This window comes from Rana temporaria, chromosome 2, assembly GCF_905171775.1.
Source record: "Rana temporaria chromosome 2, aRanTem1.1, whole genome shotgun sequence".
Classification (NCBI taxonomy): domain Eukaryota; kingdom Metazoa; phylum Chordata; class Amphibia; order Anura; family Ranidae; genus Rana; species Rana temporaria.
In genome coordinates this window covers 278,558,614-278,573,062 of record NC_053490.1, presented here as the reverse complement: position 1 = coordinate 278,573,062, position 14,449 = coordinate 278,558,614, and the positions used below count along the sequence as shown (strand labels likewise).

Below are 14,449 nucleotides of genomic sequence, written 5' to 3'. Positions count from 1 at the left end.
GACCGTATAGTGTAGATGCCTAATAATCTGGGTGATCATCCACCAGGTCTAAGCAGCCTAATCCGATTTCAGTGCTTTAGAATTCCATCTCCTAAATACACAATAAAGTATAATACATTCTAGCTGATAGTCCTACTGAGTTAAAGTGATTGTAAAAGCTTGTTTTTTATTTTATGGAGATACCCTGGAGATTGGGCAGGGTTGCTCCTGAATGTACCTGCCAGAAGTAGCTACCTTGGCTAATTGTTAAGGGTCATCTAATTTCTTCCTAAGTCTGGCACTGCTGCACTTTTCTCTTCTGCCACTAGGTGGACGGGTACCTGGTGGCATTAGATAAGGCCAATGCAAGGTCAGATTTTGGATGTATGGGGGTATCTCAGCAAATGGTCGGCCTGGGACCTTGCTACATAAATAACAAACATGTTTTACTTACCTCCTCTCTGTAGTTGGTTTTGCACAGAGCTCTTTCTCGGGTCCCTCTTCTCTACTCCTGGCCCCTCGCTCTTTTGAGTGCCCCCTCAGGCAGCAGCTTGCTACAGGGGGCACCCAAGCCGAGTCAGAGCTATGTGTATCCATTCAGATACGTAGCCCCAGCCTGGCCCTGCCCCCTCTCTCCCCTGATTGCCTGACTGACTTTGACAGCCGCAGGACCCAAATGGTATCGCTGCTCTGTCTCAGCCAATCAGAAGGAGTGTCCTGGATGGCTAAGGGGATTGTGGACATCGTTGGATAGAGAAGGGGCTCAGGTAGGTAATTGGGGGGTGCTGGGGGCTGCTACACACAGAAGGTTTTTTATCTTAATGCATCGAAAGATAAAAAAACGTCTGCCTTAAAAACTCCTGTAAGTGTGCTTCACAACAGCCACTGACTAGAGTGTAACATTACCGAGGCTTTTAGGAAATGTTCATCTGACATCCCTGTAAGAATAATAAATTAGATCCGAGTGTTTCAAAGGTATGCTAGCTTTGACATGTTTATGTTTTGTTCATTAATACTTCAGCGTAGCTGTTGCAGGGAACAGTTCCTTCCCGTATAGATTGTATAATGTATGCATAAAAGCTACCTCAAACATTCAGGCCAAAAGATGATGTGCATGTGTATTAAAAATCAAATATTTGCAACACAACGTTCAAATTATACCAAATTATTCATAAAAAATAAGAATTAAAAAATTTTTTTTATTCCAAAACAGTTAACTCATTATTAAAACAAAAATGCAAGCTGCACACACATGGAATTTCACATTTATACAGGCAAATTGTGAATCATTGCCATTATGACAACTCACATGGATTATTGTCTCCAACTTTCTAGTCTCTCCACAAACTATAGCTTCTGCAATATTCCATACCAAAAAATGCTACTTAATTTATAGTTCCATGATCTATAAAACAGCAACATTGCTTTTCTTAAAATTATCATCTCAATGAATTCAAAGGTGCCAAAACATAAAGGAATTCCCCCCCCCCCCCCCCCTAAATAGCTTCCTTTATCTTAGTGCAGTCCTCCTTCACTTACCTCATCCTTCAATTTTGCTTTTAAATGTCCTTATTTCTTCTGAGAAATGCTCACTTCCTGTTCTTGTGTCTGTAACTACACCGTAATGCAAGGCTTTCTCCCTGGTGTGGAGAAAGCCTCACAATCTCCACGGGCTTTTCAACGGTCCCTAGCCCCCGGTCCGGACCGGCAGCACCCTTCCCAGCCAGGAAGGTGGGAGAAGAGGCTGGGGAGAACCCACCTAAGCAGGTTCTACCCACAACCCCTATCTCTCCCACCTAATCACATTCTGGAAGTACTACCCGCTCCTTCCCGGTTAAAGGAGAAGCAAGGGTTCCCCCCAGAACAACTGACTGGGGCAGATACCACCAAATTCAGGCCAACGGCCAGGGACCCGGCCTCTTGGCTTCGACCTCATGCCTCTCTGTCCCGATCAGAAGGCTTCCACCTCCACGCCAACAGGCTTAGCGTCCGCCGACTGCCATCCCTTTCCCCCTGCCACAGGGTACCGGGGACAGTCAGCTTAGCACCACCTATTGGCAACTGATAAGAACAGATACTACACTTGATCTTAGCCAAAAGGCCGAGAAAATGAGGAAAGGTGTCTCTATATGGAAACACTAACAGCGCTCAGGTTAAAAAGATTAAAAAAATCTAAAATTACCCCTCTGCTTATGGTGATAGATATTCACCCTTGGTGAGAGCAATTGTCACTCCAAATCAATCATATACCATGAGTGAAAAAGAAGAGAACAAAACCTCACTAAAATGATAATGGTTAAAATTGCGAAAGAATCAATGGTTAAAATTGCGAAAGAATCAATGGTTAAAATTGCGAAAGAATCAATGGTTAAAATTGCGAAAGAATCAATAATACAAAGTCCATTCACCAAAAAAAACTCATTAGCATAAAAAAGTCTCCAAAATCATTGTAATTCCTGTGCGTTGATATACTCCTGAAGTGTCCACACAAAGATCTTCACATACAGGTCTCCCTTAGGAGTTCTACTCACCAGATGCCTATGGTGTAATCAGCCTTGAGAACTTTCTTCAGACCAGTGTACTTAAAACTAAAGCTTACAAAGACACTACGGATTTTTTGCAGAAGTTAAAACAAGTAACGATCACACCCGATAGCACTTTATTTCTAGTGACAGCTGATGTGTCCTCTTTGTACACTAACATACGCCATGAAGACACCATTTTAGCTCTGAGCAAGCTGGACGAATTACCATTCATACAGAAGAAGTTCCTTAAAATGATTTTAGAGTTTTGTCTCACGCACAATTATTTCTGGTACGGCGGCCATTTTTATAACCAGAAAACTGGCGTCGCTATGGGTGCTAAATTTGCACCGAGTATAGCAAATGTATTCATGAGTGAGTGGGAGGATAAATGGATTTTTTATAACAGACGTAAAGAATTAATTTTCTACCAACGGTTTATTGATGATCTGTTTATCATCTGGGAAGGATCGGAAGACGCCCTTAAGAATTATGCAGATTGGCTAAATACCAATGAAAACAACATTAAGCTGGAATTTCAGTGGGATAAAGAACAGATCAATTATCTGGATGTGACAATCATGAAGGGAGTCACACATTTTTATACCAAGGCATACTTTAAAGTGTCCGATAGAAATAGTTACATCCCCATTCAAAGAGGACATCACCCGAGATGGCTCCGTAATATCCCTAAAGGACAATTTCTGAGGATTAGGCGCAATTGCACTGAGGATAGTGATTATTTTAATCAAGCAACAATGATAAAGGATCGTTTCGTTGAAAAGGGATACAAGGAACCCCAATTGAATTCCTTAATGCAAGAGGTAGGAAGCAATACACAAAATAATCTTCTGGTACCCAGAGTCAGACCGCAAAATCAACAGCATGAATGGGGCTTCATAACAGGCTATAACGAACAATATAAGGACATTGAGGCCATCTTCAGAAAACATTGGAACATACTAATGATGAATAGAGTATTAAATTCACAATTACCGAGTGTTCCACCATTCATCTATCGGAAAGCACCTTCCTTTGGGGATCAGATAGTGAAAAAGGTACTGGACCCCCCCACGAAGATTAAAATGTTTTGGGACAGACCAGGATTCACGGCATGCAGAAGATGCAAAGCATGCCGGCAGGTGGCAGTTCACCTAAGGGGCCTAAAACAGTTTTCTTCTACGGCCAATGGCAAGTCTTTTGAAATTAAAGAATGCATCACATGTGCATCCACGCATGTAGTGTACGCCCTGGAGTGCCCATGTGGTTTAATGTATATTGGCCGCACAAAAAGGAAGTTGTCTAAGAGGGTATCAGAGCATATATACAATATTACTACAGGCTATGATGAGCACAGTGTGTCCCTCCACTTTTTGGAGAAACATAACAAAAATCCCCTTGGATTAAAATTTTGGGGCATAGATAAGATCAACCCTAACTGGAGAGGGTGAGAGAAATATCTAAAGCGTGAGACAGAGTGGATTTTTCTCACCAACACACCCAATGGCCTGAACATAGACCTGGACATAAATTGTTTTATAAGTAACCATTAGTTTTAGCTCAGATTGATTTTTTATGATTTTAGTGTATCGACACACAGTAATACATACATTTTCCCTCATGCTGATCATTTTATTAAGTATTCACATTTTACAGACAACATATGTTTTAACATCAATGTTTTATTGTTAGACTCTTTTAGAGTAGTCATGCACTTAGTGTACATACTGTCTTCGATACAGGCAGTAATCACTATATATTTCATATAGAGCCCTGCCCTTTTTTTCATTAGATTAAGACTCTGTATATTTTAATCGTTCATCTCAGCTCATATAGAATACATATAGCTAATGAAGAGAGAGTTGTATTTTTTATGATATATATTTTTTATGGTATTTTTATTGTATTTGTTTGATATTATTAGCACGTGTATTTCCATGTTTGAGCTCTTAGTGCCAGAGCATATTAATGGATTTACGTTGATTTATATATTGTATTCTCACATGTAATATGTTGTTTTTGACTGTTTATCATGCACAGCTCATGCTGTCATTTTAGCATTATCATTATTTTAAATTTGTGCTCACATTGTGTATAGTGATGAGGCGCACACCCAGTATGTTGATTCGGGTGTCTAAAGATATAACACTTTGTTTACTCAAACCTTGTCCGGTGTCTGCAGTTGACAGGGGGCAGGATAAAACATCCGGGATCAGGTTACTACACTGAGATGGGGAGCACTCCTCTGGTTAAACAGAGTTCTCGTTCATTTGCCCTATCTCTGCATAGACACCACCTCGAGCAGGGTGACACAGATGACGTGTCATCCGATCGGAGGGAGGTGTCACTAATCTAGAACATCCAGCATAGTATGGAAGCGCGGACAATACAATACAGTCCGCGCCCATAGTTTTGCATAGGGTGACGCCATCGGCCAAAAACGGACCTGAGAGGGAACTCCAGGTCTGAGTGGGCGGGTACGAGCCGCACACATAGCTGATGTACCATAGGCTGGAGCGCGGATGGACACTCCCGCTCTGCCTATTTAAATTCGAAGCCAGCGTTGTGTAGCCACGCCCTCTGAAGACGGGAGCCAATCCGAAACACGTCAGGGCGTGGCTACATGACGAATCTACACCCATACAGACAGCAGTAGTATAGAACGAGCAACTTGTCAGCTGGAGCTGTGCTGACAAGCAACATAGCTACGTGAGCTAATAGTCCTAACATCTGATGTGCCTGTTTTCTTCTATTACATTGTAAGCATTACATTTTGTGAGGGGCTTGGTTTGAATAAAACACAATATCACACTATGTTCCTTTCCCATGCTTATTTTTCCATGATCATACTCTGCCCTTGATTATCCATCCACTCCACCGAGAGACACTGATAATAGGAGGAAAGATACTTAGAGTTTTCCAGGACACATCCTAGGCATACCATTTGAAGGAGCCCAGCAGGATCACAGGAGTTCTCAAGGCTGATTACACCATAGGCATCTGGTGAGTAGAACTCCTAAGGGAGACCTGTATGTGAAGATCTTTGTGTGGACACTTCAGGAGTATATCAACGCACAGGAATTACAATGATTTTAGAGACTTTTTTATGCTAATGAGTTTTTTTTTGGTGAATGGACTTTGTATTATTGATTCTTTCGCAATTTTAACCATTATCATTTTAGTGAGGTTTTGTTCTCTTCTTTTTCACTCATGGTATATGATTGATTTGGAGTGACAATTGCTCTCACCAAGGGTGAATATCTATCACCATAAGCAGAGGGGTAATTTTAGATTTTTTTAATCTTTTACCTGAGCGCTGTTAGTGTTTCCATATAGAGACACCTTTCCTCATTTTGTACTTTTTGCTGTAAAAAATATCCCCAAAAAAGATATAAAAAAAAACATTTTTTTTCCCTCAGTTTAAGCCGATACGTATTCCTCTACATAAGACGGCTATAAGTACAGCCCAACACAAAATCGTAAACTTAATTAAAAATTTTATTTTTTAGAATTATTTGTAAAAATGCATTTACACTTAGCAAACACATGAGTGTAAAGACAAAAATTACAGTGTCTCTTTACTGGACTTTTATAAGTTTTATATTCCCAAAGAAAAATCTCCCACTCTTCACGAACACGCCTTATGCCTAGTACACATGACTGTTTTTTCCGTCAGATAATAAACCGATGGTTTTCCCGACAGAATTCCTCTCAGCCTGCCTTGTATACACACGCTCATGACAAAAGTCCGCCGGTCCAAAACGCGGTGACGTACAACACGTACAGCGGCACTATAAAGGGGAAGTTCCATTCCTTTGGGCTGCTTTTGCTGATCCTCGTGTTAGTAAAAGTTTGGTGAGAGCCGATTCGTGCTTTTCGTTCTTCGTGTTTTTCAGTTCGTTACAGCGTGACAAATGTGATATCTCCATTACGAGCGCTAGTTTTACCAGAAAGAGTGCTCACGTCTCATACTTCATTATGAGCATGCGTGGTTTTCTGCCCATTGGAAAACCATACAGACGACCGGTTTTCCCGCTCTGATTTTTGGCCTGATGGGAAAAAAGAGATCCTGATCTCTTTTTTGGTCCGGCAGTTTTCCGGTCGTAAAAACTGTGATGGAGCATACACACGGCTGGGATTCCCGACGAAAAGCTCTCATAGCAGTTTTCCCATCAGAAAAAATGCTTGTGTGTACAAAACATTATTCATGTCATCAGTTTTGGGCAGCACCTATATTTGTGAGCAACTATTTTTAAGCACACAAAGGGCAAAATTAGAACCAAAATATATGATGAGAATTCATTGAGAATTGCTACTACATCCTTCAAACCAGAAATGGATGCATTCGTTTATCAAAAAAGAGTGTCAAATATCACACTAGTTTTATTTTGCCCTATTTTACTTTTATAATAAATAGTTTTACAAAAAAAATAAGTTTTATTACTAGATATAGATAATGTACCTATCAGTGATCTTTAACTTGTGAACTGTCTGACTTTTTCTGCTCATCAGCTTATTGTTAGTATATTTTATGCGTGGCCCAAGACGATGACTCTTTTTCCAATGTAGCCCAGGAAGGTAGAGATGCATTGGCGCACGTGATTTTGCTGCGATATTGTCACGATTTTCCCGTGATTTTACTGATGCTTATGATGTGTTTTTCATAGGTCATGTGACTCAAAAACCCATCAAAAACGTAACAGAGGTGCGTTTTTGTTGCATTCCTACTGTGTTTTCGACGCATTTCAACGTGAGCTACGTTTTTGGTTAGTTTTTTTTTTAACTGACCAAAAATTCATGATATTAATTAAAACGTAGAATATATATATATATATATATATATATATATATATATATATATATATATATATATATATAAAACTCAACGTGTGTGTGTATGTATGTTCCAGCATCACGTCCAAACGGCTAAAGATATTAACATGAAACTTGGCACACATGTTACTTATATGTCAGCAACAAACATAGGATAGGTGGTTTAACCCTTACCCACCCCCATTTGCCATGGTCGGGGTTTTTCTTTAAAGTCCCATTCAACTCTATGGGAAATACATGTTACTTCATAACTTCCAAACGGCTGTACATATTTCGATAACACTTGGTCACATGTTACTTATATGTCCACTTAAACTATAGGATAGTTCATTTATCCCTTAACTACCCCCATTTGTGAGGGTCGGGGTTTTTGTTTAAAGTCCCATGCAAATCAATGGGAAATGTATGTTCCCACATAACTTCTGTACGCCTGGAGATATTTCAATAATACCTGGTACACATATTACTTATATGCCAAATAAAAATATATGACAGTTAAATTAACCCTTACCTACACCCTTATATATAAGATGGGTATATTTATATTACTATGATTTTCCTCCCCAAAAGGTTAAGATAGGAAGACCGGGCAACGCCGGGTATTCAGCTAGTATATATATATATATATATATATATATATATATATATATATATATATATATATATATAATGTTTTAAAAACTAGATATCCCTGTTATAAAGGTTCCCAAAATAATTACTGGAAAATGTAAAGCACTATTCGAATTAGTTTGTTCTGTCATTCTAGTGTAGCGTAACAGGGGAGCACCAATACAATTTAAGCAATTGTTGCCTGAGTAGAAAGTCACAGTTCTTTTTCAGCATACAAGCATTCCTCTCACAGGGTTCCCCAATGATATTTGCTCACCAGATGGCACTCTGTCACCTCGCCACAATATACCCAGCTGGGTCCAACCTGTACCTGTCTTTTTCTGTTTAACATGCACTCCAGACCCTCTGGCAATGGATATTTTAATTTCATACAGCGCTGAGTGTATAATTATTAAAAATTAAGTGTAAAACACTTTAGTACATAAACTTCATGCGTCTGCAATAAACATGTAAAAACATTACAAATATATATTTTTATCTTTTATATAATTTTTTGGGGGGTTTAATACACAAAACAACAACAATGAAAAGAAAAAAAAAAAAGGAAAAAGGACAAAGTACGTTCCATAAACATGGATCCCTAATGCATGTAAAATAATTAACAAAGTATGTCAGTTCAGCTCCAACTGTCGGTACACAAAATCAAGCTGCATATCATGGCATTACATAAAGATAACCCGGGGGAAAAAAAACAGAGCTCCAGAAATACATCTGTATGAATAGTAAAACAAATATAATGTCATAAAATTAGGTAACAGTAAATCGGCAATGGATAAACAGCAAGCCAAGGGGACCATCATTTATAGAATTTTTGTACACTACCCTTATGCTGATATAAACATTAAAAACAGTGGGGTTGATTTACTAAAGGCAAATCCATTCTGCACTACAAGTGGACTGCAAGTATACATGGAAGTGTACTTGTAAGTGCAGTCGCTGTAGATCGCTGTAGACCTAAGGGGAATCTCTAAAATTAGGGGAAGCTCTGCTGATTTTATCATCCAATCATGTGCAGGCAAAAATGCTGTTTATTAATTTTCTTGCATGTCCCCCTCAGATCTACAGCGACTGCACTTCCAAGTGCATTTGCAGTGCACTTGTAGTGCAAAGTGGATTTGCCTTTAGTAAATAAACCCCACCACATGCTGCATGCACCAGAATGGAGTGAGGTAGTGGTGACAGCAGGAACCGGCTGAATTTTAAACCATCTATGGGCAGGCTGGTTGCACAGAAGTCCATATCTCAATCGACTTTGGTACAACCAGCCTGTTGGAAAATTTTCACTTGATCAGTGCTGCAGGCTATAGCCGAATTAATGTTTTCTGACTGCGGGGAACTCACTTTGTTGACAGAATACAATAGCTCCACGAGAGGTTTTCCCCCATCCACACATTCGATTCAAATCAATAAATTTTCTTTTTGGTAAGACATGTAAGAAAATTAATTATTTGTGCTGGGCTGAGCACTTTATTTTGTAAGTGGATTGACTGTTTTTTAACAAATGATTTGGGATAGGGATTCTTTTTGCTTTCTGTTCAAAATGAAGATACCTGTGAATAACTAAGGAAGATGTTGCTGGCATTTCTTAAAGTACACAAGCACTTTCTGACCTTTTATGATAATGGGTCAAAGGCTATTTAGTGAGTTTGTTGCATATAGGGGAATCGGGGGAAGGAGAAACAAAGCAGGAGGAAACATGTGAGAGTGTTCGCACTTAAATTTGGAATTTATTTGAATGAATAGCACAAATGCTACACAGTCATGTAATGCAAAAACAGAGGAGAGAGGAGATCAACTATCCATCTACAGAGCACTCATTGCCTCCTTATGACTCACTTCTGTGCTCACACTGAAAATCTCTGCTACAACTTTGAAAGATATGCTAAATGTCCCTGGGACATTTACTACAACAATATGTCTCCTATCCTTACTAAAAGTAAAGTAGCTGACAATGAGGACTGCTCCAGAAGGAATAAACCTTAAACTCAGGGGTATATCGGAGTCGGTGACAAAGGCAGATTTACAACTATACCTACGCCAACTTCTCAAAGCCTAAATTCCTGAAGCTAAGGACTACAAGCTTATTATTGCTAGAGCCCACCTTTTACCAAGACCATCATTCCTCTTAGGTCATATTCCTAGAGATGTACTGACAAAGGTCCACTTTTATCACTTTAAAGAATAAGTTATGTTAGCCTCCAGAAAAATGTTCCTCTTCCTGAAAAATGTTCAAGCATCTCTATACAAAACATAGAATATTTTTATGCTCACAAAATACTCCTAATTACTGTGCCACGAGTGACAGTATAATAGACATGCTTAAACCTCTGGACAAAGGATCAAGGAGGTGAAGAGGTGGGTGGATGACATCACCATCTCTATTTCTGCCAATCAGAGGAAGTCATATATTCATTAAAAAAACAAAGCTTTCTCTGAATGACTGAACAGCACTCAGCCTGATTCAGTGTTGTCTTTATCCCACTGCCAGAACACAACACTGTATACTGTATGTCAGGGGTCAAGTCCTGGGGAAAAAAGTGTGGGAACTCCCACCCAATATCCACTCCCCCACCCAAAAAATGATATGCTCATATGCATAATTGCTAAACCGCATGTTTTTTTTTTTTTCGATCCACTGTACCTTAGTAATCCTTTATGTTACTGGCCGCTTCCTGTATATGGATATGTATGTATATCGGGTAGTAAGCGGGTATTCCGTCACTTCCTCGATGCCGCAATGTCTCCTGGGAGCTTTTTTCATTGTTCCCAAGAGACATTGCGGAGGTCTGCCGCGGGATTTAGAAAGAACTTTAAGCTTTCTAAATCCCGCGATAACTCGCGGAAGACCTCCGCAATGTCTCCTGGGAACAATGACAAAAGCTCCCAGGAGACATTGCGGCATCGAGGAAGTAATTTGACGAACGATTCGAGTTTGACTCGAATACGAAGCTCATCCCTAGTAGAGAGCATCCTGACTCTCCTGTTGTCCAAGGAAGGGGGCGAGCACAACACTCCACACCAGGGAGAAAGCCTTGCATTACTGTGTGGAGTTACAGACAGAAGAACAGGAAGTGAGGATTTCTTAGAAGAAATAAGGACATTTAAAAGCAAAATCGAAGGATGATGTAAGTGAAAGAGGACTGCACTAAGGTAAAGGAAACTATTGCGGATTTTTTTTTTTTTACCTTTATGACCTGGCCATTTTATAGATAGGCAACTCCTATCCTCACATTGATGAGTGGTTCCAAATTAATAATATCTACTGCAGTAGGGAACAGACACAAAAGATACCCTCAGCATCTTTCCAAATAACTGTTCTGCTTCATTATGACGTAATTGAAGGTTTTTATACACTGATTACGTAGGTATCACATTAATATTACAATTGTACGTGTATGGTAACAAGAGGCGTAACATAGGCAGACTAATTCTAATCGGGACTCGAAAGAATGCAAACATGTAATGAAAACATTATTAGTGCCATGTGCACAGTGAGGGCAGTGTGCAATACATACAGAATAGAATACAGTTATATACAGAACTTACAAATCTCCTTAACATTTACAACCCCTTTAAAGTGGAACTAATATATCCTATCCTTTACAGCCAAGGAAGCCGACATCTTAGCCTCTGTTTCGTCTGCAGTTGCCATGTTGCTGCATATGTGATCAGCTATCATGTCTGCTATTTGATGGCTTGATAGGTAGGTTGAGAGCTGGCACACTAATAACTGTAAGGCCCCTTTCACATTTGTGCGACCTGAAAGTCGCGCGATTTTGCCGAAATTGTTTGCCACGATTTTCACACGACTTGAAGCAATGCGTGTAGAATGTTCAGGTCTAGGGACCTCAAGTCCCCTCAAAATGGAAACAAAGTAGTACAGGGACTACTTTGAAGTCACTGCAACTTGAAGTTGCAAGATATGAATGGCACTCATTGAAAATCATGGCGTACGACTTGTCATACGACAGTCCCAAGTCGCAGGACAAGTTGCACAAGTGTGAAAGGGGCCTAACACTTATCAAGGCATGCCTTGAATTCAACAGTTTTGGCAAATTGTTACATTAGAGGGTTTAGTTCCTTTTTAGGTCTAATGCACACTGGGGGAATTAGCCCCAGTGCATGGGGCTCCCGTAATTAGCACATGTGCACTGTTCAGCCCTGTTTCCGGCAGCCTACCACACTCTATGAGAGGCTGAAACCTAGAAGTACTTACATTTAGTGCAGTGTGGGCCAAGGGATGAATGTTCTGAATGCAGGGAGTCTGTATTCCAGGCATTCGTCCCTTGGTGCATACTGCCCCGCTGAGTGCACCGTTCAGCCTTGTCCATCTGCAGCAGCTGCCATCATCAAGTTAAAGAGGAAGTGAACCCTCAGAAAGCAAACGAAAAAAAAAATAAACTCTGCAAGACAAAGGCATAATCAGCTAGAATGCATAGCATACTAGCCGATTATGTATTACTTACCTCAGATCGAAGCCCCCGCAGCGTTCCACGTCTCTCCCGCCTGCAGGCCGCCGACATGTTGTCCCGGAGTGACTTCCGGGTATCGCGGCTCGCGGGAACGGCACAGTACAACTGAAGCAACGGCACGTAGTGCCATTGCTTCAGGTGGCTTAAGTGAGCATGTGCCTCATGACGTCGGCACATGCAAATACAGGGATATCTCCTAAACCGTGCAGGTTTAGGAGATATCATTGTTAGCTACAGGTAAGCCTTAATATAGGCTTACCTGTAGCATAAAGTTGTAAACAAGGGTTTACAACCACTTTAAAAATGGATGTTACAAAAGTATTTGTGCCTGCTCTTAACTGAATACAATATCCGAGCTCTATGCTGGTGATGCTATCCAAGGCTGAAAACCAGTGCTTGTGGCTGGGATGTGCAGTCTCAATACTTTTAACATTGATACTCATAGTAAGGCTACAGCGGCCAAAACACATTAGCATTGTTTTACTGGATGTACTTTTGTAGCCAATAAAGCTTTTCAGCTTTTGAGTCCATCGAGTTGCCAGCTTATATCTATCAACTGCTCTTAATTGACCCTAAAGTGAGTCAATACATAGCAGGTTCCACCAAAATTCCATATAAGAGATCAACCTCCCTCAAAGACAGGTTAGTACAAAATTATTTTGGTGGGACATTTGCCTGTGGGGGTTGCTTTTTATATTGTCACAGACAATATGTTTTACCCAATGGTTTACATCAGTAGTTCTCAACCCTGTCCTCAAGTACCCCCAACAGGCCATGTTTTTTGGAATTTCTCTTAGATAAAATAGCTGTCCAAAATACCAAGCCATTGACTCTGATTTAAAGCACCTGTGCAAGATAAAGGAAAACCTGCAAACATGCCCTTGGGGGTACTTGAGGACAGGGTTGAGAACCACTGATTTACATGACTGTGTGGTTCATTCTATATTGGCAAAACTAAAAGAGAACTATGGCGGAAAATGTATGATCATGTATGTGGCATGCAGATTGAAGACTTAAATCACCTATAGACCATTATGTTGGAATACAACACAGCTACCAATCTGTAGGCGTCGGGCCAGATTCACGTAGCTCAGCGGATCTATAGATCAGCTCGATCTACGTGAATTAAGATCCGCTCCCGCAAGTTTAGGAGGCAAGTGGCTAATTCACAAACCACTTACCTCCAAACTTGCGCCGGCGGATCCTAAATCCCCCAGCGGAATTCAAATTCCGCGGCTAGGGGAGTGTCATATTTAAATCAGGCGCGTTCCAGCGCCAATTTAAATGCGCATGCGTCGTCCGGGGAATTTCCCGGCGTGCATTGCTCCCACTGACGTCACTAGGACGTCAGTGGTTGCGACGTGAGCGGGACTTGCGACGTGCGTGTTCGTGAATCGGCGTACGCAAACGATGTAGGAAAATTCAAATTCGACGCGGGAACGCCGGCTATACTTAACATTAGCTGCGCCTGATAAAAGAAGGGGTAAGTATACGACGGAAAACCGCTACGGAAACGACGTAAGAAGACTGCGACGGGTCCGCGTACGTTCGTGAATTTGCGTATCTCGCTGATTTACATATTATTTATCGTAAATCAGCTGGAACGCCCCCGGCGCCATTTTTAAATTGAAAAAAAGATCCGACAGTGTAACACATTGTAACACTGTCGGATCTAGCCCTATCTATGCGTAACTGATTCTATGAATCAGGCGCATAGATAGGACCAGTGTAAGTCAGAGATACGACGGTGTATCAGGAGATACACCGTCGTATCTCTTTGTGAATCTGGCCCCTCAAGTTTATTGTTCTGGATAGAGTCCACCCTGACCCTCAGGGAGGAGAGTGGGTCAGAAGGTTACTTTTACCACTTAAGCCCCGGACCATTTTGCTGGCCAAAGACCAGGCCACTTTTTGTGATTCAGCACTGCGTCACTGACAATTGCGACGTGGCTCCCACACAAAATTGATGTCCTTTTTCCCCACAAATAGAGCTTTCTTTTGGTGGTATTTTAT

General features: G+C 40.7%; 1 pseudogene; it reads right to left on the bottom strand.

Moving 5' to 3' along the window:
- Nucleotides 1–1,961: 1,961 nt before the first annotated feature.
- On the bottom strand, nucleotides 1,962–2,092 carry LOC120929970 (annotated as a pseudogene).
- Nucleotides 2,093–14,449: the final 12,357 nt, after the last annotated feature.